The 27,578-nt window shown below is 46.4% G+C and overlaps 1 protein-coding gene and 2 pseudogenes across 2 annotated transcripts in view; 1 reads left to right on the top strand and 2 right to left on the bottom strand.

Annotated features, from left to right (window-relative positions):
• MTCL1 (microtubule crosslinking factor 1) overlaps window positions 1-27,578 on the top strand; it is a 123,647-nt gene that overhangs the window by 19,209 nt on the left and 76,860 nt on the right. The window lies entirely within an intron of this gene.
• Window positions 2,765-2,974, bottom strand: LOC132436378 (small ribosomal subunit protein eS27-like; annotated as a pseudogene).
• LOC132436574 (large ribosomal subunit protein eL33 pseudogene) lies at window positions 12,968-13,387 on the bottom strand (annotated as a pseudogene).

Below are 27,578 nucleotides of genomic sequence, written 5' to 3'. Positions count from 1 at the left end.
ATCCCCGTATCTCCTCCCTCTTGCATCTCTATCCCACCCTCCATGCCTTTTCTTTGTTTCTTTTTTCTATTTATTTTTTTTAAGATTTTTTGATGACCATTTTTAAAGCCTTTACTGAATTTGTTGCAATATTGCTTCAGTTTCATGTTTTGTTTTTTTGGCCACAAGTCATGTGGGATCTTAGCTCCCCAGCCAGGGATCAAACCCACACATGGTCCCCTGCATAGGACCACTAGACTGCCAGGCAAATCCCTCTATTTTTTAATGTTGATTTCTCTCTGAGTTTTTGTTTTTTTTGTTGTTTTGTTTTGTTTTGTTTTGCAGTATGCGGACCTCTCCCGTTGCGGAGCACAGGCTCCGGACGCACAGGCTCAGCGGCCATGGCTCACGGGCCCAGCCGCTCCGCGGCATGTGGGATCTTCCCGAACCGGGGCACGAACCCGTGTCCCCTGCATTGGCAGGTGGACTCTCAACTGCTGCGTGACCAGGGAAGCCCCCTCTCTGAGTTTTTAATTCCTGTGTTCTCTCTCTTGGTTAGGAAGTTATACATTCTATTACTATTATTTTAATGATCACTCTTACGTGTTTAACATGCATGTTTCTCAATGTCTAAAACTAATCACTATCTATATTCTTTTCCTGAATAATACAAGCATCTTAGAAAGCTTCAACTCCAACTCCTTTCATACTATTGTTACCCAGTATTTCAGTTTCATCTTTTTAAAATCATCTCCCCACCTAAGCTGACTAATTTCATAGCTGATTCTTATTTAGATTCATTTGCACATTTTCCAGTCTGTTATCATTGCTTCTTGAGTGTTGCTCCTTCCTTCTGAGTTCAGTTTCCTTCTTGCTGATCTATTAATAGATCTTTTAGTGGTTTATTTCAGTAAATGATATTGTCTAAAATACTTTTATTTCATACTCAGTCTTGAAAGATATTTAGTTGGGCATAGAATTCTAACACTTTGAAGATAGTATTTTTATTATCTTTTGGCCCTATGTTGCTTATCAAGAGGTCTGCTGTTAGGTAATTCTCATTTTTGTAGATAATCTGTCTTTACTTCCTGGTTACTTTTAAGCTTTTCTCTGCGTGTTTGGTATTCTGTAGTTTGAATCAAATGTATCTAGATTTATTTTTATTTTACTCAACACTCATTGCCAATCTGAGTTTTTGTCTTTCATAAACTGAAAAATTCTCACTCTTTGAATAGTCTTCTGTAGTGAAACTATCTCTTTGAATCATGTTTCTTCCCCATCCTCTGTATTTCTTCTAGAATTCCTGTTAGTCTTATGTGGGCCTTATGTTGGCCATTCTTATTCCATCTACCATCTCACTTACCTGTTTTTTTGGGTTTTTTTAAGATATTTTTATCTCTCTGTGCTACATTCTGGGTAATTTCTTGTCCAAGTTACTAATTCCCTTCTTTACAGTTTTATTCATCCACTAACTTTTCATTTCTAGAAGTTTTCAAAAGTTGCTTGTTCTATTTTCATAGTTTCTTCTTTCTTCATCATCTCATAGTTCTTGCTTTAAATCTTTAAACATTTTAAAGTCAGTCTTTTTCAGTTCTGTTGAGTTCTTGGTGTTACTAAGCCTTCAGTTTGTCTGATCTGGTGACTCTTACAGTGGATTTTATTACAAGTCCTTCTTAGTAGGAATTCCATGAAGTTTGTCGAAATGTCCTCCTAGGGAGCTTTTGTGTTGGTCTTTTCTGGAGGCCTTGGTGGTATCATTGGTCCAAATACAGTCCTTAATTTTTGGCTTGTGGAGTTGTGTACCAAATGGGTGTCAGTTGGACATTGAACTTGTATAGGCCTAGGGTATTTTCATATTTCAAAGGAGATTTTTTTCCACCACCCAGTGTCCTGAGCAGAAGCTTACTCTCCCCTCCTCGAGTGATTTTTAGTTTACTTTCAGTGGGGGTGCATCTCTGCAATGGGTTGCCTTGGTGCATTGATCGAAGCCTCTTCTTACACCCCTGGCCTATTTCTGGTAACTCCCCCCATCCCCTCCTGCCCCCCTTAACACATACCCTTGTGCTCATGGCTTCCAATCCCTTAGGCACTGCGGACACTAGGGAATTTTCCTTCTTTGTGTGTGTGAGTTCAGCTGTGTATAAACTTTTGCTCGTTACATTTTCTCTAACATTCCTAGCTGTTTACTGGGAGTGGGGCTCACGATAGCTCCCTGTGCCGCGTTGCCAAAACAGGATGTGACCGTTCTTGGGCCCCAGAGTAACCCTATGTGTACTGTCTCCTGACCCAGCACTTCATCCCTGCCTCCTTCTGTGGCTCCCCGACCCCCCCGTGACCTCAGAGCCTTTCCTTTTCATGGCTTCTCCACGTTGTGCCTCCTCCTCACTGTCTTCTCTTGGGGTGGCTGCTGTGGCCTGAATGTCTGTGTTGCCTCCAGGTTCATGTTAAATCCTAATCCCCAATTAGATGCTATGAGGAGGTGGAGCCTGTGGGAGGTGATTAGGTCATGAGGGCGGAGCCTCTCCCACTTCACAAGAATTAGTGTCCCCCTAAGAGGGACCCCATACAAGCACCGTCATTCCATCCATCACGTGAGGACACACTGGGACCTGGCCGTCTATGAACCAGGAAGCGGGTCCTCACCAGACAAGGAATCTGCCAGCATCTTGATCTCAGATTTCTCAGCCTCCAGGACTGTGGGAAATCATGTCCGTTCTTTTTTTTTTTTTTTAACCAAAGTGTGTTTATTGGGATGGTTTCCCATCCATCTTGATTCCAGGGGCTTTTAGTGCTGCTTCCGTCTGAAAGCACCCTTCTGTAAGCCTTGCTTTTCCTCCTGTGGGCTGGCAGAGGACGGTAGAGCAGCCAACACACAAAACTACTGTTTGTGCCTGGCTAAAGACGGTGGTCATTATATAGCATCCTGGGCATTTCACATCCATGAAATAGGAATTGGGGCTCTGCATCAGCCGCTTCTTCTTGTGTTTCCTCTTCTCTTCTGGAGAGGGATGAAGGAGATCCTTTGCGAGAGGCGTGTTCTCGTGGGGAGGTCATCACCGTCGGAAGAGGTGAGGTCTGTTCTTTAAGCCCCCCAGTCTCTGGTATTTTGTCAGAGCAGCCTGAATGGATTAAGACAGTCTTTCTACTTTTTTCTCAGCCAGTGGGTGAGGACATTTTTCTGTGTGTCATTATATTCAAGCTCTCAGGTGTCCATAATGTCTGGAAACAAAGGTGTACAAACATAGTAAAGGGTTTTATTGCTGTCATGCTACACTTTAATAGCACTGTCTGTGATTTCAGAGTTTATGGTCCCCCTTGTAAGAAAAAGATGTGTGTGAGTCAGTTGGTGTGAAGCACGTATGGGCAGAGTCCTCATGCCTGGGCGCCTCCCGGACCCTGACTAGGTTGCCATCGGCCGCCGCGGAGTCGCTCAGGCCTCGGCCCTGGCCGAGGCCGTGACTAGTGGACAGAAGGACGGGCAGGCCAGGTGGATGAGGCAGCCGTCCTATGTGGGAGCCTGGCGGGCTCTGTGGGCGCCTCAGGGAACACGCAGCACCTGCTCTATTTTGCTGACCTGAGTTTGGAGGGAGGGTGGCAAGCTAGAGAGCAGGATGGGGAGAGCAATCCGGTGTCCTGAGTGGTCTCAGTTATGTGCCTGCTAACTTAATAACGAGGTGACATGGGATGGAGTGGAAGCAGGAAGAACTGGAGGTGTCTGGTTAAGTCCTTTTCCCAAACGCTGAAGCATGAGTCTGGGGTGTGTGCGTGTGCATGCAGCATCAACACAGGAATCTGGAGGGAAACGGCCTTTGTGTGTCCTGCCCACACCCCGAGGGCAGGGGTACGATTGGACTAGAGCCCCATCAACCAAGGGAATGACCCCCAAGGCCGGGCGATGCAGAGCTCAGGGGCCTGGAGGGTGAGGAACAGGGCAGGAAGCACAGGAGCCCTTGGCAGGGACAGCTTTAAATGCTTCAGCCATGGGGCTTCCCTGGTGGCGCAGTGGTGAAGAATCCAACTGCCAGTGCAGGGGACACAGGTTCGAGCCCTGGTCCGGGAAGATCCCACATGCCGTGGAGCAGCTAAGCCTGTGCGCCACAACTACTGAGCCCGCGAGCCACAACTACTGAGCCCACGTGCCTACAGCCCGTGCTCTGCAACAGGAGAAGCCACCACAAGAAGCCCACGCACTGCAACGAAGAGTAGCCCCCGCTCACCACAACTAGACAAAGCCCGCGCGCAGCTACAAAGACCCAACGCAGCCGAAAAAACTTAAAAATAAAATGTTTTAGCTGTAAATGGCACAGTCTTGCTGTCTGGGAAGAAAGGGTGTGTGTGCAGTTAAACAACCGTAAATAGCACTAATGGCTGATTCACTGTTGTTGGAAGGGATGGGCCTGTCGAGGCCTGTGCTGAGCCCAGAACCTGGCCCTGGAGCCATATCTTGGGGAAGTCAAGGTGGAATCATATCAAGGTTTTCAACGAGACTAGTGAAGGCCGGGCGGCCCCCTCACCGCGGGTCCTGGCCAGGCTGGGACTTACGCACGCCTCTGACCCAGCAACCGTCCCCTCTCCTCTGTCCTCCAGACCTTGGCTCAAGCCCCACCTCCTCCTTTGCTGTGAACTTGGAAGGAGGAGGCTGGTGGGCAGGTGGGCACTGGAGGGGTGGACGGGAGCTCTGTGCAGCCGCCTGGACGGGGGGCCACTGGGGAAGCTGCCGGAGGAGGAGTGGGTCCAGGAGGAAGGGCATCCGCTGCTTGCTCTGACCCACTAATGCTGCTCTATAAAATTAATTTCTACTTTGGAAGTGTTCATTAAGCTGCTGCTTTCATCTCTACTGAGAAAATTCTAGGAAGAAGGAGGGCAGAGTGAGAGTGAGCACAGAGTGAGCACAGGCCCTCTCAGCCCACCTCACCCCTGCTCCCCCCGGACTGTACCTGGAGTCCCACCTCCACTTAGTGAGATGCAGCCCATCCTTTAAGATTCTCCCAGAAATGACACCTCCTTCTTGAAGCCTTCCCCAGCACTCTTTTTCTGAACTCTTTCATGAGGCCCTTGCAGATTCTCATGCAGTTGTAAGAAATAATACAGAAAGGTCCCATGTACCCTTTACCCTGTTTCCCCCAAGTTTTTGTTTGTTTTGGTTTTTCGGCCGCACTGCAGGGCGTGCAGGATCTTAGTTCCCTAACCAGGGATTGAACCTATGCCCCCTTTGTATGATCGAACTCATGCGAAGCGCAGAGTCTTAACCACTGGACCGCCAAGGAAGTCCCTTCCCCAAGTTTTATTAGGTAACGTAAAACTCTGGTATGATCTCACAACTAGGATATCACATTGGTTCAGTCAAGCTACAGAATGGTCCCATCACCACAGGAATCCCTCACGTTGATCTTCTATGGCCGCACCTGCTTCCCTCCTGTCCTAGCTCCCATCCTGCACCCCTGGCACCCACTGCTGTGGTCTCTGTTTCTATAATTGTGTCATTTCAAGAATATGACAAGTGGAGTCACACTGTGTAACCTTTGGGGACTGGCTTTTTTCACTCAGCGGCATTCTCTGGAGATTTGCCCAGGTTGTGGACACATCTGTGGTCTGTGCTTTTTTTTTTTAATTAAACTATTTTAAAATTTATTTTTCACTGCGTCGGGTCTTTATTGCTGTGTGCGGGCTTTAGTCGTGGTGAGCAGGGTCTAGTCTTCATTGCGGTGCGTGGGCTTCTCACTGCGGTGGCTTCTTTTGTTGTGGAGCACAGGCTCTAGGTGCGCAGGCTCAGCAGTTGTGGCGCACGGGCTTAGTTGCTCCGCAGCATGTGGAATCCTCCCAGACTAGGGCTCAAACCCGTGTGCCCTGCATTGGCAGGCAGATTCTTAACCACTGTGCCACCAGGGAAGTCCCCTTTTTTAAAAAAATTTATTTTTGGTTGCATTGGGTCTTCGTTGCTGCGTGTGGGCTTTCTCTAGTTGCGACAAGCGAGGGCTACTCTTTGTTGCGGTGCGCGGGCTTCTCATTGTGGTGGCTTCTCTTGTTGTGGAGCACAGACCCTAGGCGTGGGGGCTTCAGTAGTTGCAGCACACGGGCTCAGTAGTTGTGGCTCGCAGGCTCGGTAGTTGTGGTGCACAGGCTTAGTTGCTCCGCGGCATGTGGGATCTTTCCGGACCAGGGCTTAAACCTGTGTCCCCTGCGTTGGCAGGCGGATTCTTAAGCACTGCTCTACCAGGGAAGTCCAGTGCCTTTTTATAGCTGAGGAGTGGTCCACGGTGACCATGCACCACAGGGGGCTTAACCAGTCTGGTTGAAGGACATCTGGGTCGTTTCCAGGTTAGGGCTGTTATGAATTATAAAGTTGCCGTGAACGTCTGTGTGCAGGTTTTTGTGGGACCATCAGCCTTCATTTCTCTGGGATAAATGCTCAGTTCCTGGGTCACATGGTAGTTGCATTTTTTTTTTTTTTAAGCAAGTGCCCAACTATATTCTAGAGTGGCTGCAGCAGTTAATGTTCTCACCAGGCATGTGCAAGTGCTCCATTGCTCTGCGTCCTCACTGGCATTTGCTGTTGTCACTTCATTTTGGCCATTCTGATAGGTGATATCTCTTTGTGGTTTTAATGTGCGTCTCCCTAATGGCTAATGATGTTGGATAACTTTTCAGGCCATATTTGCCATCTGTATGTCCTCTTTGGCATCTTCATGTCTTTTGCCCATTTTCTAATTAGATTGCTTATTTTACTGTTGTGTGGTTTTTTTTTTAAAACTGCTGAGTTTGGGGAGTTCTTCTAGATACTTGGTCAGATAAATGGTTTACAAGTATTTTCTACCGCTCTGCAGTTTGTCTTCCATCCTTTCAGCAGGGTCTTCCCCAAGGCAAATGTTTAATTTTGATGAAGTTCAATTTATAAATATTTCCTTTTATGGTATCAATTCTCAGAGCTCTGCCTAGACCTAGATTCTGAATATTTTCTCCTGTGTTTTTTTGGGGGTGGGGTTAAGTTTTACAGTTTTACGTTTTACATTTCAATCCATGGTGTCCGTTTTGAGTTCATTTTTTTTTTTTTTTTTTTTTTCCTCTTCTTTTTTTTTTTTTTTTTTTTTTTTTTTTTTTAACATCTTTATTGGGGTATATTGAGTTCATTTTTGTATAAGGCGTGAGTCTCAGGTCAAGGTTCATTTTTTGCCTGTGGGCCTCCAGTTCTGGCACCATTTCTTGAAAAGGCTGTCTTGGCTCCATTGAGTACCTTTGTCAGAAATCAGGGGACGTATGTGTGTAGGTCTATTTCTGGGTGCAGTTCTGCTCTGTTGATCTCTGCCCACACAGCTTCGATTACTCAGCTGTATAAATCTCGAAAGTGCTTCCTTGGTAGATGTCTACTCCAGCCTGCAGTTTGAGGGTCTCACGGGATCCCTCAGTGGCATTTCGGATCTCCCATCTCTGACTTATCGGGTATATACACGTGTGTCTGCACGTCCTTGCCCTTGTCAAGCACTCAGTAAATATTTGTTGAATGAGTGAAGGTTTTGTCACCTTTATCTTGAGAAAGAGCTATAACATTATCTTAAAATCTCTTGGCGGGGAATTTCTGACTCTGTAAGTGATCGCCTCAGGACAGTTCATACAGACCTGAGATTCCAGGTGAGGTCAAGTATGAATATTTTGATGATGACTGAGTGCCATCAGATCGCCCTGTTTTGTTAGCTCTGAGGTTCAGGGGGTCCCTCGCTGGGGTCGTGCCACACCCGGTTATCCCTGTGAGAGGGCAGCCTCCTCTCTGCCTGTTACCTGTATCACTGTGGGCGCCCAGGTGGCCTTTCAGGCAGAAGCAGCGATGCTGTGTGAGCGGCCATCAGCTTCAGTCCACACTCACTCCCCCCTGAGATGTAAGACCCAGCCCTTCCTCTGCCCTCAGCATGGTCTGTCCTGGCACGTGGGAATCTTTTATACTGTGGAGGGCGGCTGTCAGCCTGTCATCTGCTGTTAAAATAAGGAGCTTGTGAATTTCAGTGACACAGACACCGTTCATGTGGCTTTTCTTAAAAAATAATTAAACTGTAGCCAGAGGGACTTCCCTGGCGGTCCAGTGGGTAAGACTCTGCGCTTCCACTGCAGGGGGCACAGGCTCCACACCCTGGTGGGGGAGCTAAGATCCCTCATGCTGCACAGCACGGCCAAAAAATATATATATATATGTAGCCATAGCACGTATTTCTGGATAATTTAAACTCCGCTAGACGGTTAACCGCATCCAGTTTGTAATGCGGGAATAAATAACACTTCTCTTTTCAAAATATACATTTGATGCTGGAGGGGGTGGTCTGTCATATGTATACACTGTACGTGGTGTTAGTGACGTCGTATGATTTGGATAACTTTTATCCTCAAACGCAGAATCAAGAGTCCGAGAAATAGAAATGCTTAGAAGATGCTGCCTGGTATGACTGTTTCCCGACTACACTGTCTTGGCATTTCTCTGACTCACGTGAGAACCATCAGACATTGAGTGGTATGATCATGGGCCAAAGAAGCTGTTTTCATTTTTCTCCTTCAGTCGTCAGAAATTATTCAGCATTGAAAAGACGCCAAGCTGTATATATAGTTAGCATCTGTGCAGAGCGTCTTGCTGTTGAGCAGCTGATTGCCAGCATTTGAATCCCTGACATAAGGATGAGCCTGGGAGAAATGAGAGAGAGACCTTGAGCCTCCAGGGTGCTTCGCCTTGGGCTGGTCAGTTCCTGTGCTGAGAGAAGGCTTGTGTGGGAGGCTTGGTTCTCATTGTCCCCCAGCGTCACAGATGTTCTTTTTGGTGACCCACAGCAGGTTGACTGGGACAAGGCAATGTCTATTCATCAGATGGTTGGTGTTTGAGCGTAGATGTTCTTCAGCTTTGGACGCTGGGAGCCCAAGCCCAGACTTGTGTGGATGATTTAACCCTGAACAGTTGGAGTAGCCTCTTGGTGGTGGTTTGCCCGTCTCACGCAGCTTCCCCTCTTCCGGCTGGAGGTCTCACCATAGTCTGGGCAGGGCTGGGAGCCGGAGGGGGCTGTTTGGGGGAAACCAGGGGTGAGATATGGCGGCACCGGCTACCGTTTCCATACCCCCCGCCCCAGGACTATTGGTCAAGGCGCTGGGAGCGGGGGAGGGGGCTGCGAAGAGGCTTGTGGATGTTCCATCACCTGTGCTTATTCCCGGGGATTAGCAATAATGTTTTTCATGAGTGAAACAAAGTCTGAAAAATCCTCCCTTATTTTTGCGGCTCCTAGCAAATAGGACAGTTCAAAGATGATGTAATTTTATGCAACAAGTGCCTGTCTGTCTGGGTCTAATGCGTGTGTTTAAAACACTCTTAATGATCGAGAGCTTTACACGCTCCTCCTGGAGGAGTCGTAGGAACTTCTCTGGGTGAAATGAGATGCCTTCCTTCTGGCCAACTGAGTCCATGGTTGGGCCGCTCGCTTCCTTTTCAACTTTGAAGTGTCGCTGGGAGTTTCTTGTTGTTTCCAAGGGTTCTCTTGTGTAGGGTTTGGGTTTGGATTTATTTTTAAACCAGGTAACTCACAGGGTCACTAAGTGACGCGGCCCAGGTGTCGCATAACCCTCACATTGTCGTATAACATTGCACATTGGGATTGCACGACGAATCCCTGCTGAGCCATCGCTCAGAGATGGTTTCTCAGCCTCGGCTCTGCGGGTGTTTTGGGCTGGATAACTCTTTGCCGCGGGAGGCCACTCTGTGCCCTGTAGGATGCGTAACAGCATCTCTGGCCTCCACCCACTGGATGCCAGTAACAACCCTCCATTTGTGCCAGTGTCTATGGGCAAAGCCAAGTGTCCCTGGGGAGGGAGGGGCCCCAAGTTACCCCCAGTTGAGCACCACCGGCTGGGAGAGAGAGACCACGTGCACAGTCTGGCCCGACACCTCTCCCCCAGCTCCCCTGGAGCTTCGGAGGGAAGCATCCCTGCAACCAGATGGGCGTGGGGTGCTGTCCACGTGCCCCTGGCCTTGACAGCGGAGTCGTGTTCTTCCTCTCGAGGGAGGGATGGTTTGACATGATTGTGAGGGGCTGCATAGGCTGTTCTGGTACCTTCGGAAGCCTTCTCATCTCCCTCCTCGCCCTGTATGGGCGGACACACACACACACACACACACACACCACACACCACACACCACACACCACACACCACACACCACACACACACACACACCGCCGAGCCTCCCCAGTGACGTCTGAGCTCGGCTAATTATTAGATTTTCCCGGGGGCAGGCTGGTGACAGGATGTGCAGAAAGCAGACACTGCTCGTTCGCCTTTGCTCTCAACCTCTTGACAAACATCTTCAGAGGTGCCCTTTGAAATGGGAAGGTGGGAGGGTAGACGTTCGGGTCTTTCTTTGCAGGAGGATTAGAGACCAGCAGTGCTCAGAGCAGGGAATAAGGTGTGCTCCCCGCTCCTCGGCTTTTATTAGGAGGTGAAAGGGGTCTTGTAAACCCGTGCCGAGGACGAGCCCTTGAGCCCTGTGACACTCGCCCCAGCTGCCTGATAGAAGAATCCCTGGGGAGGTTACAAACCCAGATGCCAGGCTACGCCCTGGCCAGTTGCGTCAGAGCATCTGGGGGTGGGACCCAGGCATCTGAGGGGTTGGTTGTGTTCTGTTTGTTTCTCAGGCAGCTGTGTTTTGTAAAACTTCCCGGTGCTTTTAGATCAGCTGCCGTCACTGCCCTGGGAGGATGTTGTGTCTGGAGCATCTCTGTAATTGTAGCTAAATAGTTCCCACCTAGGAGTGGAGCTGTGGGTGGGTGAGATTAACGAAGGGTGAAATAAGAGTTTGCAGGACAGGCGTTTGGGGAAGAGGAGGCCTTGGAGTGACCTCTTTCCATCGAAGCAGAGGCCCAGACGACGGGCGGCAGCGTGTAACTGCCCTCGGGCGTGAGTCGGTGCCCAGCCTCAAGTTGTGTGTTTATGACCACGGCAGTCGTAAAGGGCCATGACCATGGGGCTTCCTGGCCGCTAATTATAGTTTTCCTAACGCACATCACAGGCCTGATTCCGGCCTGCTCATGACAGTGGAATTCATCTCTCTCAGGTTCGTTGGAACCTGCCACTCGTCAAATTTGCTCTGCCCCTTTAGTTGTCTTTTTTCTCTTCTGTCCTTTCCCTCTTTGGCTCATCTGCAGCGTGCACACTTCTAGCTGTTGTGGATTGTGTCGTTTGTGTGTGACTCTGGTTCTCCAGGTGACAGCGGGACAGGAACCCGCATTAGGGGGCAGGGTGGCTGTGTGGTCAGTCTCTCCTGTCCTCCTGGTAGCCTCTGAGCCTCTCATGGGGACTTTGAAACCACCCACCCGAGCACTGGGACTTTGTTTCATTCAACTGAACACATTGTCAGTAAAAGGACACTCTTGGGACTTCCCTGGTGGTCCAGCGTGCTTTCACTACAAGGGGTGCGGGTCTGATCCCTGGCTGGGGAACTAAGATCCCACATGCCTCGTGGCGAGGCCAAAAATTTTCTTCTTAATTTTTGAAAAGGGAATAAAAGGACACTCTTGAATTTAATGTATATAAAAATATGACTTTTACACTAAACAAATGGGACTCAGTAGGGAAAACGTAAAATAGTTGATGTCTCCCCACAATTGCCTCATTCTAATTTATCTTATGAGTCTAGTCCTTCCCTGCTTCTTAAATGAAATCTAGATCTATAATTTCTATGGTCACTCTTGAATAATACATAGCCGTCTGTTCACTTTTAACTCCCCCAAATAGTCTCATTTCTGTAATTAAAATAATGATTCTTTTATAATGGTCAAACTCAAGGCCATGATATGTCCCACCAGTGGGCCCCTCTGACCAGTGGCTTGGCTTTCTTGTCTCTTGTTTTTGGGGCCATTTCAGCAGAATAAAGTGAATTTGGTTTGGGAAAGTGTTTGCTACTTTATTATTGGGTGCATAACAATTCATGATTATCATAACTTGGTAGGTGGTTCTCCTGTTATTAAATGCATTGTCTCTGTTAGTGCTTTTGCCTTGGATTCCAACGTGTCTGATGCTGCTCTCAGTATCACATTGTACCAATATTGCTACATCGGCTTTCTTTGCAGTATTGTTTGCTGGTATAATTTTTTTACTTTTTTGTTTTCAACTTTTCTGTGTCATGTTTTAAGCAGTTTAAGGCTGAGTGTGTGTGAGAGGTAATCCACGTTTATCTTAATAAGTGAGTTTGTTCCATTTAGAGTTACTGTGATTGCACTTAGAGTTGGACTTGTTCTGCTATGTTATTTACTTTTCCTGCCACCATGTTTTTTTTTTTCTTCTTTTTGTAACCTTCCTGCATTCCATCAAAAATACAGGGCTTGTTTTTTTTCTCTCTCTGTTGGTTTAGAATTTATATCTCTGTTCTTTGCAAATTTTAACAGACATACTTAAAAGGGTATTTACCATTCTCCTGAAGGACACAAACTCCCTCTGACACTGTGACTTGCTGAAAATAATTGAGTGTCAAATCCCTGCTACCCCATTTTAAGGTCCATTTTATTTTAATTGTAAGTACTTATGCTGATTCACCTTTTACATCTAAATTTACCAACTTTGGTTACCATTTTCTTTCCAGGTTCTGTTACTTCTTGCTGGGATGCATTTAGGGTTATTTCAGTAAGCATAAGTAGGAGATAATCTCTGCACAGAGGCCCCTGTCTATCTAAAAAATACTCTCAAATGGTAATTTAATTGGGTAGAGAATTTTAGGTTAACAGTTGTTTTCCTCAGCACTTCTAAAGATACAATTCCATTACTTTTTGATACCTGTTGCTGTTGTAGTAACTGTCAGCCTAATTGTTGTTCTTTGCTGGTAATCTGACTTTCCCTCTGGTTCCTTTTAAGTTTTTCTTGTTACCACTGCAGTTTCACATGCAGTGATTCATCTTGATGTGGATTTCTTTTTTTTTTGTAACTTTTATTTTAGTTTTAATGAGATATAATTGACATGCAGCACTGTATAAGTTTAAGGTGTACAGCATCATGATTTGACATATCATTTTTTTTTACAAGAGAACAAATCCACAGTTTTATCTACTTTTCAATAAGTTTAAATCCTTGAAGGGTACAGCATCACACGGATTCTGTGTCCAGTGGCGTTAGCAGGAAGGTTGCTTCCAAATTTGGCACAAACCATGCCACTGTTTCCATGAGTGCGAGTTATCTTTCCCCAGATTACTCTGGTTTTAGATTTTCCACCAGGAGTTACTGTGTTGTTCTTTGCTTTGTACATATAAGCACATCTCTTGCCTAGATAGAAATCAGTTTCATCTCGAGCATATACACCATCAATTTTCAGGAGAGCTGTGTGCTCCCTCTGGTTCCATAGACCCTGCTTATAGTCAGCAAAAATGGCCTTGGACCACAGCCTTCCAGACATATTTGTCATTTTAGAAGTCCTGTTCCCAGCAGGCTGGAGCACCCATTCTTGGAGGTCAGGGGACCAGCACCGTCAGTCCCATATCTCCTCCATTCTGTCTTCCCTGTTGCTGGATTCCATAGAAATCATGAGCTGGTGGAGCCTCGGGGCCACACCAGTGCCTCGTTGAGGCATATAGCCGAGCCTCCCCCACTTGTTTGCCCCCGGAGTTTCATATATCATTAAATGATTATCACAGTAAGTTTAGTAAGCACGCATCACCTCATATAAATACAAAATTAAAGAAATCAGGAAAAAATTTTTTCTTCCGATGAGAACTCTTAGGATTTACTCAGAACAGATGTCCTATATGTGGATTTCCTCTTATTTATCCACCTTGGGACTTGCAATGTGTTCTCATTTCTTATTGATTGTGGTGGCCCAGCCTGTCTAGCGCAGGGTATGTTTGCTGATGTCTGGGTCCCATTGCCCGGCAGTGTCTGGCAGGCATAGCTGACGACGCAGAGACTGGTAGCAGAAGGTCTCAGTCGGAGCTTCTGGAAGTGAAGATCTGTTTCCCCGAAATACAGGCTCTCTGAGGCAGCCACCGTGTAAATCTTACTGGAGTGCATTGGTCTAAAAGAATAAATATATTTCAATTTTCTTATTTCACCTCTAATGCTCTTCATGAAATAACAGTTTTAGTCAGTTTCATAGTCAACAGCATTTCCCTCCAAAAACGTTTTGCCTTGTCTCCCTTTCCATACTGGAGGACTTTCCTTTCTGTCTGTAGCTATTCACTGGAGCCGCCACCGCCATCCAACTAAAAAGCTTAGGAACCCTCTGCTCTGAGCTTACTAGTGCAGTTTTTGTTGTTGTTTGTTTTGCGGTACGCGGGCCTCTTACTGCAGTGGCCTCTCCCGTTGCGGAGCACAGGCTCCGGACGCGCAGGCTCAGCGGCCATGGCTCACGGGCCCAGCCGCTCTGCAGCACGTGGGATCCTCCCGGACCAGGGCACGAACCTGTGTCCCCTGCATCGGCAGGCGGACTCCCAACCACTGCGCCACCAGGGAAGCCCCCACTAGTGCAGTTTTTAAACGATAATTTTATGCATTGACCATTTGCTGGAGCACAATATTGTCATTCTAGCTAAGTTACTCTATATACTAATAAGTGTTTGCATTTATGGGTCTTACAGATGTATTTTTGTCCCAGTTTAAAGTAGGAAACTCAGAGTGAGCGAGTAGGCGATTTTGGTTTTCTCTTGCAAAGTTATTTTTTTATAGGTGCTCTTTTTAATTTATTTTTTGATTGAAGTATAGTTGATTTACAGTGTTGTGTTAGTTTCAGGTGTACAGCAAAATGATTCAGTTATATATGTATATATACGCATATGTGTATGTATATATATGTATATTCTTTTTCAGATTGTTTCCCATTATAGGTTATTTAAAAATAATGCATATAGTTCCCTGTGCTATACAGTAGGTCCTTGTTGGTTATCTATTTTATATATAGTAGTGTGTATCGGTTAATCCCAAACTCCTAATTTATCCCTCCCAGTCCTTTCCCCTTTGGTAACCATGAGTTTGTTTTCTATGTGTGTGGGTCTCTTTCTGTTTTGTATATATATTCATTTGTATCTTTTTTTTAGATTCCGCATATAAGCAATATCATATGATATTTGTCTTTGCCTGGCTTACTTCACTTAGTATGATAATGTCTAGGTCCATCCATGTTACTGGAAATGGCATTGTTTTAGTCTTTTTTATGACTGAGTAATATTCCATTGTATGTATATACACACACACACACACACACACACACACACACACACACACACACAGCACATCTTCTTTATCCATTCATCTGTTGATGGACATTTAGGCTGCTTCCATGTCCTGGCTATTGCAAATAGTGCTGCAGTGAACATTGGGGTGCAGGTATCTTTTCAAATTACGGTTTTCTCTGGGTATATGCCCAGGAGTGGGATTGCTGGATCATATGGTAGCTCTATTTTAGTTTTTTAAGGAACCTTCTTACTGTTCTTACTGTTCTCCATAGTGGCTGCACCAATTTGCATTCCCACCAATGGTGTAGGAGGGTTCCCTTTTCTCCACACCCTCTCCAGCATTTATTATCTGTAGACTTTTTGATGATGGCCATTCTGACCGGTGTGGGGTGGTACCTCATTGTAGTTTTGATTTGCATTTCTCTAATAAGTAGCAGTGTTGAGCATCTTTTCATGTACCTTTTGGCCATCTCTGTGTCTTCTTTGGAGAAATGTCTATTTAGGTCTTCTGCCCGCTTTTTGATTGGGTTGTTTTTTTTTTTGATATTGAGCTGTATGAGGTGTTTTTATATTTTGGAGATTAATCCCTTGTTGGTTGCATCATTTGCAAATATTTTCTCCCATTCTGTAGGTTGTCTTTTCATTTTCTTTATGGTCTCCTTTGCTGTGCAAAAGCTTTTAAGCTTAATTAGGTCCCATTTGTTTATTTCTGTTTTTATTTCCGCTATTCTCGGAGGCAGATCCAAAAAGATGTTGCTGTGATTTATGTCAAAAAGTGTTCTGTCTTCCTCTAGGAGTTGTATAGCAGCCAGTCTTACATTTAGGTCTTTAATCCATCTTGAGTTTATTTTGTGTATGGTGTTAGGGAGTGTTCTATTTTCTTTCTTTTACATACAGCTGTCCAGTTTTCCCAGCACTATAGGTACTCTTAATGCAAAGCCCCGTGGGTTGATAGCATGATTTTTGAGGAGCTAGTCTTTAATATTTGGAGACAAGTTGGCCAGTAAACACACATAATTAGAAAACTGCCTTGGGAGATTTGGGAAATCTAGCGGACCATTTGCAGAGAATGAAGGCATGGTGTTTCTTTTGCTTTTGGAACGGAAACTAGAGCTGCCTCTTGTGAGCTTGCCCCGCAACACCGCGCCCCCGAACACATTCTGCCCAAGAGCTGCCTTTTCAAGTCAGGTTGGACTGACCTGGTCCGTGGATGAGTAGCACACGGCGCTTTGAGAGTTGGGAGGGAAGCTCACCGACTCCTTCTTGGCCAACTTCTACCCTGCCTGGCTCTAGCCGCTACAGCGTATCCACAGACCAGGCTCCACGGAGCGAGAAATCACAGAAGAAGACCTCAGCACCAGGGGCTGTGTTGGAAGGGGGGCCAGTTAACTTGTGGAAGACACTGCAGAAGCCTGGAACTGGTGGCTTTCAGTGCTTGTCATGCACATCTGAGAAAACATCCCTGAAATGTGGGAGCTAAGGGGTGGCAGAGGGGTGCTGCCAGGAGGCAGGTTCCCCGGCAGGACTGGGGTGTGTGCACAGTAGGGGAGAGGCAGTGACCGAGGGCTGCCTGCCAGGAGCATGAACGTGCCTTCCTGTAGAAATCCCTCTGCGTATCTGTGGCGTCTGTAAGAGAGCCTACGCTGCCTGGGATGTTTCTTCCCTTGTTATTAAGGATGCGTGTTCCAGAGATGCACGCCAGCATCTGTCAGAGAGGTCAGAGTAATTCAAGAACGGACGAGAGCATTATTTATCTTGGTGAAGTCTGGTCAGGGAGGGCTGTGTGCACGTGGATGTGCTGGACGGAGGGTCGCCCCCGACGGCTGTGATTGTAAAGAGGAGCGGGGAGTGACGTAGCTTGTCTCTGGGTTATTAAAACAACCATCTCCTTGGAAAACAACTGAGCGTCTCCTGGAGCCTGTTCTGCTGAGCGAGTTTGGAGGCGAATGTGTCCTAGTAATTAGTTAGTAAAGAAATAGTTGTATGTTGCTCTTCTACTCACTCACCTCCATCTGGCTTGTTTTTTCCATTAACGAAAGTCCAGTCTTTAGAGCTCTCTTACTGCGTTCAGGGAAGCGGAAACCTGCTCAACTCTGAGAAATCCTTAACAAATAAGATAATGGCCATTTCGAGATAGTGCTTCATGCTTGGGTTTATTTGCACCTTTCAGCCCCTGTGAGGGGAACTGTTTCATCACCCCCATGGGACAGATGCCCTCGAGCCCAAGGAGATGAAGGTGTGTAACCTAAGACAGTTCCTTGCGAGAACCTTGTGGCTTGCTCGGGGCAGGGACTGTGGCTGTCGTTGTGTCCTGAGTGCCAAGGTGGTGCCTGGGCCAGAAGTTGCTCTGATATTTGGTCAGTGAAGTTAAAAATGGAGCATCAAGTGCCAACCGAGTGGTCTCCTCACCGCACGCCTCATGCGGGAGGATACTTGCTTTTGGCGAACATTTCGAAGTGGGATGAGTGGAAGGTTGAAGGGTCTTGGGATTTTTGTTGTGAAACCTCGGTCAGGTCTGCAAAAATGATATGGGTGCTGACGGCAAACTGCACAACCGAGAAAAGCCTGCGGGATGGGAAATGTGAGTGGAATAACAGCTAAATAGAAAACTGCAGGAGACGAGAGGAGAGGGCCCGATGCACCCACCGGCGAGGAAGGGCGTGAGGGAAGTAAGCAGAAACTCGCACATCGGTTAGCGGGTGCCGTAAATTGCAATGCGGTTGCTGCCGGGAGTTCATTTCTCTGTGCTCATCACATCAGGTTAATGGAGAGTTAAATGGCTCTTGAAACAGGCCGGCTGGAGGAGCTGGGAGCTGGGTCCTGTGTCCCGGGGCCTGGCCACGCTCTGCAGGGGAGGCTCCCTTGCCCATGCTCCGAGCTGCTTCCATTGCTGCCTGTCCGGCTCCCCCGTGGGGGGCTGCAGCAGAAGTAAGTCACTCGCTGGCTAAAATGAAGGTTTTCCAGGACTGTGTTCCTTTCTGGAGACTCTAAGAGAGGATCCGTTTCCTTGCCCTTTCCAGCCCCCAGGCACATCCTCATTTCTGGGCTCAAACCCTCTTCCTCCACCTTCAGATCCAGCAATGGCAGGATTCTCTCTCCTGCTTCCATTTCCAAGGACCCTGATGACATGGAGCCCACTGGGATAACTCAGGAGTGTCTCCCTATTTCAAGGTCAGCTGATTAGCAGCTGTAATTACCCTTTGGCATATGGCATCATGCAGTCGCAGGTTCCGTGGATTAAGGAAGCGGGCCTTTTGGGGAGGAGGGAATTGTTCTGCCGACCGCAGCAGGGAAACAAGTTTAAAGCTGGTGAGGCTAGAGCTCCTTTATTCCTTCCTGCAATTGCATAGTTGGGAAATTGAGGCCTGGGGCGTAACATTTATTATGCACCACTGGGTATTAAATGCTTCCAATGCTTGTCTAATCTTCACGACCACCCTTTGAAGTGGGCATTTTTATGTTCCCACTTTAATGCTAAGAAAACCAAGGCTCACGGCTGACAAGCCTGCCCTCTGTCAGCCTGCCCTGTGTCGCAGAGCCGGTACGTGGCAGAGCTGAGAATCTCACACCTCCAGGTGTCAGAGGGCCCAGCCCATCCATACCCTTCCTACCACCTACCACATGCTGGGTGGGTGTAGCTCCCTAACAGATCCCCGGTTTCCTGCCTGGTGTTCTTTTTCCGTTATACCATTCTGCCAGCTCACATTTTCCTCCAGTGATGGAGCAATAATACATTTTCCAGAAGTTCCTTTTTCAAGGAAGATTGCAGTATCATTGGTATTTCAAGCCTTTTCAACTTTTGTCACTCCTTATTGCCTTCTCTAAGGGGCACCATGTTTTTCTCATCCCCTCGGAGCATGATTTTTTATTGTGTTGATAAATTGCCCAGTTCAAACACATCAGAAGATTTACGTGGAAATTCTAAGATGAAAACTTCACCTGGTCCCCATTCCTCTCCCTACCTCCTGCTGTTTCTTGGGACTGAATCCTGGATTTCTTTTATTGTCTTTGGCACATTCCTTCTGTCTGTTTTGTTTCTTCTGTCTTTTTTTTTTTAACAAGCTTGGATACTTTAAAAAAGAATGTATGAACTCCGATGTGTGTATGACCCATTTGAACCCTGGTGTAATATCTGTCAGGTTCTGTGAAAAGCTACAGCAGCCCCTTTGTCCAAGACCACGGCCCTCACATACTGTTTTCTGTTCCTTTTCATCTTTGTAAGGCTCTGGGCTGGGCTGCACTGAAAATCGGAAGAGTCCCTCATTCCGCCACCCAGCCCCATAGGTTCCCTTGTTCTGACGCCTGTGCAGGGCGCAGAACAGGGCAGCCAACCCACAGAAGTTGTCCAGCCATGGTCTTTGGTCTCCACTAATCCCATGATCCACAAGGGGATAAGAGCTGGGGAGAGGTCTGGACTGCTCACAAAGGATCAGAGGGACAAAATCACCTCCTAATATGTGAGAGGGTTTGAGATTTGGAGCGTCTCAGTCGTAAACTAAACTCGTTCTCTTTTGCAAACACTGTTTTTAAAAAACATTACAAACTATATTATACAGAAAAATAATGTATTTAAAATATGTATACATATATGTATATATACATTATATATATTACATATAATATATGTAAAATTTAAAGAAGAAAGTAAAAAGAATACTCATCTTAGACAGTAGAATGTTGCCAGTTTGTTTGACCATCCATGTAAGATAATCTGTCACCCTCAGGTCAACATTATCTTGAATTCTAATTTTTCCTTCCTTTTCTTTATAGTTTGCCAACTGTTTGTATCCCAAAGAAGTATACTGTTTATTTCTTCTAATTTTTATTTTATATTGGAGTAGAGTTGATTAACAATGTTGTATTAGTTTCAGGTGTACAGCAGTGATTCAGTTATACATGCACATGTATCTATTCTTTTTCAAATTCTTTTCCCATTTAGGTTACTACAGAATATTGAGCAGAGTTCCCTGTGCTATACAGTAGGTCCTTCTTGGTTATCTATTTGAAATAAAGCAGTGTGTATATGTCAATCCCAAACTCCCAATTTATCCCTCCACCCCACCTTTCCCCTCTGGTAACCATAAGTTTGTTTTCTAACTCTGTGAGTCTATTTCTGTTTTGTAACTAAGTTCATTTGTATCATTTTTTTAAGATTCTGCACATAAGCGATGTCATATGATATTTGTCTTTCTCTGTTTGACTTACTTAGTATGATGATCTCTAGGTCCTTCTATGTTGCTGCAAATGGCATTATTTTATTCTTATCGCTGAGTAGTATTCCATCGTATATATGTACCACATCCTCTTTATCCATTCCTCTGTTGATGGAGATTTAAGTTGCTTCCATGTCTTGGTTACTGTAATAAATAGTGGTGCAATGAACACTGGGGTGCATGTATCTTTTTGAATTATGGTTTTCTCCAGATATATGCCCAGGAGTGGGATTGCGGGATCATATTGTAGTCCTATTTTTAGTTTTTTAAGGAACCTCTCTACTGTTTTCCATAGTGGTTGTATCAATTTACATTCCTAGCAGCAGTGTAGGGTTCCCTTTTCTCCACACCCACTCCAGCATTTACTGTTTGTAGACTTTTTGATGGCTATTCTGACTGGTGTGAGGTGATATCTCATTGTAGTTTTGATTTGCATTTCTCTAATAATTAGCGATATTGAGCATCGTGTTGCGATGTTGGCATTTTCACGTGCCTCTTGGCCACCTGTATGTCTTTGGAGAAATGTCTGTTTAGGTCTTCTGCCCATTTTTTGATTGGGTTTTCTTTTGATGTTGAGCTGCATGAGTTCGTAAATTTTGGAGACTAATCCCTTGTCAGTCACGTCGTTTGCAAACATGTTCTCCCATTCTAAGTGTTGTCTTTTCGTTTTGTTCATGGTTTTCTTTGTTGTGCAAAAGCTTTTAATTTTTTGTTTGTTTTGTTTGTTTTTTGCGGTACATGGGCCTCTCACTGTTGTGGCCTCTCCCGTTGCTGAGCACAGGCTCCGGACGTGCAGGCTCAGCTACCATGGCTCATGGGCCCAGCTGCTCCACAGCACGTGGGATCTTCCTGGACCAGGGCACGAACCCGTGTCCCCTGCATCGGCAGGCGGACTCCCAACCACTGCGCCACCAGGGAAGCCCAATCATATGATTTTTATTCTTCAGTTTGTTGATGTGGTGTATCACACTGATTGATTTGCAGGTATTGAAAAATCCGCGCATCCCTGGGATAAATCCCACTTGATCGTGGTGTTTGATCCTTTTAATGTGCTGCTGGATTCCATTTGCTAGTATTATGTTGAGGATTTTTGCGTCTATGTTCATCAGTGATATTGGCCTGTAATTTTCTTTTTTTTGTTGTATCTTTGTTTTTGGTATCAGGGTGATGGTGGCCTCATAGAATGAGTTTGCGAGTGTTCCTTCCTCTGCAATTTTTTGGTATAGTTTCAGAAGGATAGGTGTTAACTCTTCTCTAAATGTTTGGTAGAATTTGCCTGTGAAGCCATCTGGTTCTGGACTTCTGTTGGTTGGGAGTTTGTTTTTCTTTTTACCCTTTTGGGAAATTTGATATTCTAACCCAGGTAACTCCAAATTAAAAAATGCCAGCTTTTTCATAAATTTTTGTACAGTTCCACTTGCAGTTACATATAAACTTAGATATTAGTGATATTTTTAAAAATAAAAGGGAAGGCTTTTGCCAACTTTTAAAAAAATTTATTTTCTTACTAGTCATACATTTTATACACATCAGTGTATATATGTCAATCCCAATCTCCCAATTCATCCCACCCCCACCCCCCCACCGCTTTCCCCTTGGTGTTCATACGTTCATTCTCTACATCTGTGTCTCAATTTCTGCTCTGAAAACCGGTTCATCTGTACCATTTTCTAGGTTCCACATATATGCGTTAATATACAATATTTGTTTTTCTCTTTCTGACTTACTTCACTCTGGTTGAGAGTGTTTTAATCACAGTTTCAGTTTCATTACTTGTGATTGGTCTGTGCATATTTTGTATTTCTTCCTGGTTCAGTCTTGGGAGATTGTACCTTTCTAAGAATTTTTTCATTTCTTCTAGGTTGTCTATTTTATTGGCATATAGCTACTTGCAGTAGTCTCTTATGATCCTTTGTGTTTCTGTAGTGTCTGTTATGACTTCTCCTTGTTCATTTCTAATTTTATTGAATTGAGCCCTCTCCCTTTTTTTTCTTGATGAGTCTGGCTAAAGTTTTGTCAATTTTGTTTTTCTTTTCAAAGAACTGGCTTTTAGTTTCATTGATCTTTTCTATTTTCTTTGTCTCTATTTCATTTATTTCTGCTCTGATCTTTATGATTTCTTTCCTTCTACTAACTTTGGGTTTGGTTTGTTCTTTCTCTAGTTGCTTCAGGTGTAAGGTTAGGTTGTTGATTTGAGGTTTTTCATGTTTCCTGAGGTATATTGTTTAGTTTTGCTTTTTTTTTTTTTTTTTTTTGCGGTACGCCGGCCTCTCACTGTTGTGGCCTCTCCCGTTGCGGAGCACAGGCTCCGGACGTGCAGGCTCAGCGGCCGTGGCTCATGGGCCCAGCCGCTCCACAGCATGTGGGATCTTCCCGGACCGGGGCACGAACCCGCGTCCCCTGCATCGGCAGGCGGACTCTCAACCACTCTGCCACCAGGGAAACCCTAGTCTTGCTTATTTATTTATTTTTTTTTATAATTTTTTTTTTTGCGGTACGCGGGCCTCTCACTGCTGTGGCCTCTCCCGCCGCGGAGCACAGGCTCCGGACGCGCAGGCCCAGCGGCCATGGCTCACAGGCCCTGCCACTCCGCGGCATGTGGGATCCTCCCGGACCGGGGCATGAACCCGCGTCCCCTGCATCGGCAGGCGGACTCCCAACCATCTGCGCCACCAGGGAAGCCCGTCTTGCTTATTTTTGAATAAGCAATGGAATGGAGTCATACTGTAGATAGTCTTCTGTGACATATTGTATCACTGGATGGTACAGTTTTGATATTCATCCATGCTGATGCAGGTAGCTGTAGTCTATTCATCGTCACTGCTCTTTGTTACAGGCACTGTCTGGATTTCTCCTCTTGTCTTTTGGGTTGTTTGGTTGCTTCTCGTTATTATAAAACCGTGTTTCTGGTTATTATGTAACCATGTCATAAAAAGATGCCTCGGCATCTCCCCGTTCCTGTGTGTCATCACTTCTCCAATGTATATTCCTAAGAGGAGGTGTGCTGGGCTATAGGATGTGTATGTGTTCAATTTATGTTATTTTTATTGTTTAAAAATTGTGGCAAAATATACGTAACATAACGTTTACCGTTTTGACCATTTTTTGGTGTAGAGTTTAGTGACATTAAGCTCATTCACATTATTGTGCTACCGTCACCAACATCCATCTCCAGAGCATTTTTTCATCTTACAAAACCGAAACTCTGTGCCCATCAAACACGAATTTCCTATTCTCCCGCCTTCCAAGCCCTTAGCAGCCACCATTCTACTTTCTGTCTCTATGAATTTGGCTACTCTAGGTACCTCGTATAAGTGGAATCATGCAATATTTGTCCTTTTATGACTGGCTGATTTTTCTTAGCATGATGTCCTGAAGTTCATGCGTGTTATAACACATGTCAGAATTTCCTTCCTTGTTAAAGCTAAATAATATTCTATTGTGTGTATTGACCACATTTTGTTTACCCATTGATCTGTCAGACACTTGCGTTGCTTTCACCTCTTGGCTCTTGTGAATAATATTGCTATGAACATGGGTGTACAAATATCTCTTCAAGTCCTACTTTCAATTCTTCTGGGGTACATACTCAGAAGTGGAATTTCTGGATCAGATGGTAATTCTATTTTTAATGTTTTGAGGGCCCTCTGTTCTTTTCCACGATGGCTGAACTCTTTTACATTCCATCAGCTATGCACAAGGAGTTCCAGTTTATCCACATCCTCACCAACACTTGTTATTTTCTAATTTTTTCATAGCATCCGTCCTAATGGGTGTTAAAAGGTGTCTCATGGTGGTTTTGACCTGTGTTTCCACAATGACTGGTGATGCTGAGCATCTTTTCATGTGCCTATCGGCCATCTGTGTCTCTTCTTTGGACAAATGTCTATTTAAGTCCTTTGCATATGTTCCATTTTACTAAGAAATGCCAAATGGTTTATCAAAGTGGTTGTAATAGCTTATACCTAACCAGCAATTTATGAAAATTTCATTATGCCTATCTGTGCCAACTCTTGTATGGTCAGACTTTCTGCCATCTGCTGAATGAAATGATATATCCTTATGGTTTTGGCTTGCAAATGCTATAAAGTGTCATCTTCTGGTTTGTGATGTATCGTTCTCATTTTTTGGGGTAATATCTTTTGATGAACAGAAGTTTAAATTTTAATGTGGTTAAATGGATCAGTCTTGGGCTTCCCTGGTGGCGCAGTGGTTGAGAGTCCGCCTGCCGATGCAGGGGGCACGGGTTCGTGCCCCGGTCCGGGAAGATCCCACATGCCGCGGAGCGGCTGGGCCCGTGAGCCATGGCCGCTGAGCCTGCGCGTCCGGAGCCTGTGCTCTGCAACGGGAGAGGCCACAGCAGTGAGAGGCCCGCGTACCGCAAAAAAAAAAAAAAAAAAAAAAAAAAAAATCAGTCTCTTCCTTTATGGCACATGCTCCCAGGTCATGAACATATTTTCCTATAATTTTTTATAGGTTTGGCAACTTTCACAATTAGGTTCTTCACCCAAATAGGATTTAGCTGTGAGGTAGGGTGTGAGTGGAGCTTTTCTCATTTCCCCAGGTGGATGACCCGTTGAATTGTTTCTTAGAGCAGTCTGCCCATTATCAGGGACCTTTTGCAAACTGTACACCCTTTTCCCCCTATTCTGACAAGTGAATCCTGAAGTGTGTGTGTGTGTGTTTGTGAAAAAACACCCAGTGGGCTCTGACCTCTGCTCTTGCTGGGAACCGCTGCCACGAGGGGGAATATCTCACCTGTTGACGGGCTGCTAGAGTGTATTAGTAGAGTGGTCTGTTAGTCACGTGCCTTCAGCTCTGTTCAGAGCTAACCGGCTGCCCTCTCACGGTTGGACCTGGAACCTTGTCTTGTATTATATACTTTTACGTGTCTGTGTTCTGAAGAAATGAAGAGAGGGTTGACTGGCAAGTTTATCACAGGTAACATGAGGCAGCTGTAAGGATGCAGCCAAAGGGGTGATGGCCCTGGTTTTCCCACCTGGCAGATGTTTTTTTGACCTGTCCTCCCACGTCCTCCCTGGAGATGATGTTTCCTAGGAGGCCAGCATTTTCTTTTTTAATCGGGGTCGTTCCTGCCTCCCTCCCTAGGCAGGTGGTCATGGGGAGTTGGGAGGCGTGTCTAGGTTGCCTGGGGGATACAGCCATGGCTGTCACTGCTGTTACTGGCGTTGTTATTCTGGGCCAAGGTGAGGGGCATGATGGGGGGGCGTCCCATGTAATTCCAATCCACAAAACCCTGGAGATGCTAAAGTGGGTGCTCCCCCACATGATTCCTTGTCCTCTTTGGAGTAAAATAAGGTTGAGGGTCAGTCGGTGGTCTTCCTTCTTGTAAGGAAGTCTCTCTCCCAAGGTGCTTTTAGGCGCTGCAGACCCTGCTGCCACCTCCCCGCCGCTACGCTTGCTCGCCATCCCCCCACGCTGGAGAGCTGAGTCCTCCCTGTGGCGGAGCCCAGAGCTCCTGGAGCGATGGACGTGGGTTATTGATGCGGGATGATTAACCATAATTATCTCATGATATTTGGTTGCAATGAATACATACCTGAGGATTGGGTGTGCCTACAATGGGATTTTTTTTTTTAATTGGACTGATCTCTCTGGGCTTCCCATGGGGAAACTCTGTCCTTAAGAGACTTAAAACGCCGAGTTCACTGTAAATGCAAAAAGGGGGGGTGTTCTGTTCTCAGAGAGCGCAGACAGCAGCTGAATGCTGGGAGCCAGTTGCAGGTTTAGCTTGGGAATCTGGCTAAACTTGCAGGTTCGCTTCTCCCCATGACAACTGTTGCCTGGGGCCCACTGATAATCACAGCGGTCATTCTTCCCGAGTGTCCTGCAATGGCCTGGCTCTTCCCAGTGGAAATCTGAGAGGATGCTCAGCTTTCTGGAGTGACTACGTCCACAGCCTTAGACCTTCCCTGGCGGGTCCTCAGGTGCTGCCAACCCACACGGGTACCAGGGACCCCTGGGCTGCCGTCACAAAGTGCCACAAACTGGGTGTTGGCTTAAAAACCAGAAGTTTATTCTCTCCCAGTTGTGGAGTCTAGAATCAAGGTGTCACAGGGCCACGCCGTCTCTGCAGGCTCTGGGGGGGGGCCTGTCCAGGCCTCTCTGCTCTTCTGCTCCCAGGCTCCCTGGCTTCAGCTGCCTAACTGCCGTCTCTGCCTCCGTCCTCACAAAGACATCTTCCCCTATGTGTCTGCGCCCCACAAGCTGTTCTCTTTCCCTCCCTCTCTCTCTCTGTGTCTCTCTGACTCTGCTCCTCTAACGAGGACACCAGTCACGCTGGATTAGGACCTATCCTCGTCCAGGTGATCGCATCTTACCTCAGTGACATCTGCAAAGACCCCGTTTCCAGTTAAGGGTCCATGCACAGGTACGGGGGTTAGGACTGACCAGATCTATTTATTTATTTACTTATTTGGTTGCGCCGGGTCTTAGCTGCGGAAGGCGGGCTCCTTAGTTGCGGCATGTGGGATCTAGTTCCCTGACCAGGGATTGAACCCGGGCCCCCTGCATTGGGGGCGCAGAGACTTAACCACTGCGCCACCAGGGAAGTCCCATTGAGCAGATCTTTCTGGGGGACACAGTTCACCCCCCAGCACTGGACGCCCAGTGATGGAGAGAAAGCCCCTGGAAATTCTCGTAGGAATGTGACATCCACACGCAGGGTCAGTGGGCTTGCATGTTCCGTTTCTTCTCTTGGTAATTCATTTTACTGTACTTCTCTTAAACTGGAGGGGTCGCCTGAGCAGGGCTGCCTGACCCTATCCTCACCGCCTCCCCCCAAGTCCCCCACACTGGGGTCCCCCGAGAGGCCTCCCATGGGGGTCAGGACAGCTGGCTGGACGTCACCCCAGCTCCCCTTCCTCACTTCCATGTCGTGGTGGGTCCACTAGTCCTCAGTTCCCAAACGCTCAGAACTGCCCTTGGCCGCCATCTCTGCAGGCTCCGCGGGCCCAGTCAGCTTCCTCCACCGCAGGGTCTCCTGGTCCTGCCCCTTCAGTTCCGGCCTCTATTGCAGGGGTCCCATCCCCACCCCCCACTCGGCCCTGCCCTCCAATCAGTTGTGCACAGTCTCTCCCAATCCCAGCAATCACTGGGGACTGGCTTTCCGGTGGATGAAGTAAACTCCTTAGCTGGGCATCAGGAAGCCCCTTCCACCATTGTCTTCCACGCCATCCCCAGGAGCCCTGGTGAC

Source organism: Delphinus delphis, chromosome 13 (genome assembly GCF_949987515.2).
Source record: "Delphinus delphis chromosome 13, mDelDel1.2, whole genome shotgun sequence".
Taxonomy (NCBI): domain Eukaryota; kingdom Metazoa; phylum Chordata; class Mammalia; order Artiodactyla; family Delphinidae; genus Delphinus; species Delphinus delphis.
This window is presented reverse-complemented; position numbering and strand designations above follow the sequence as displayed.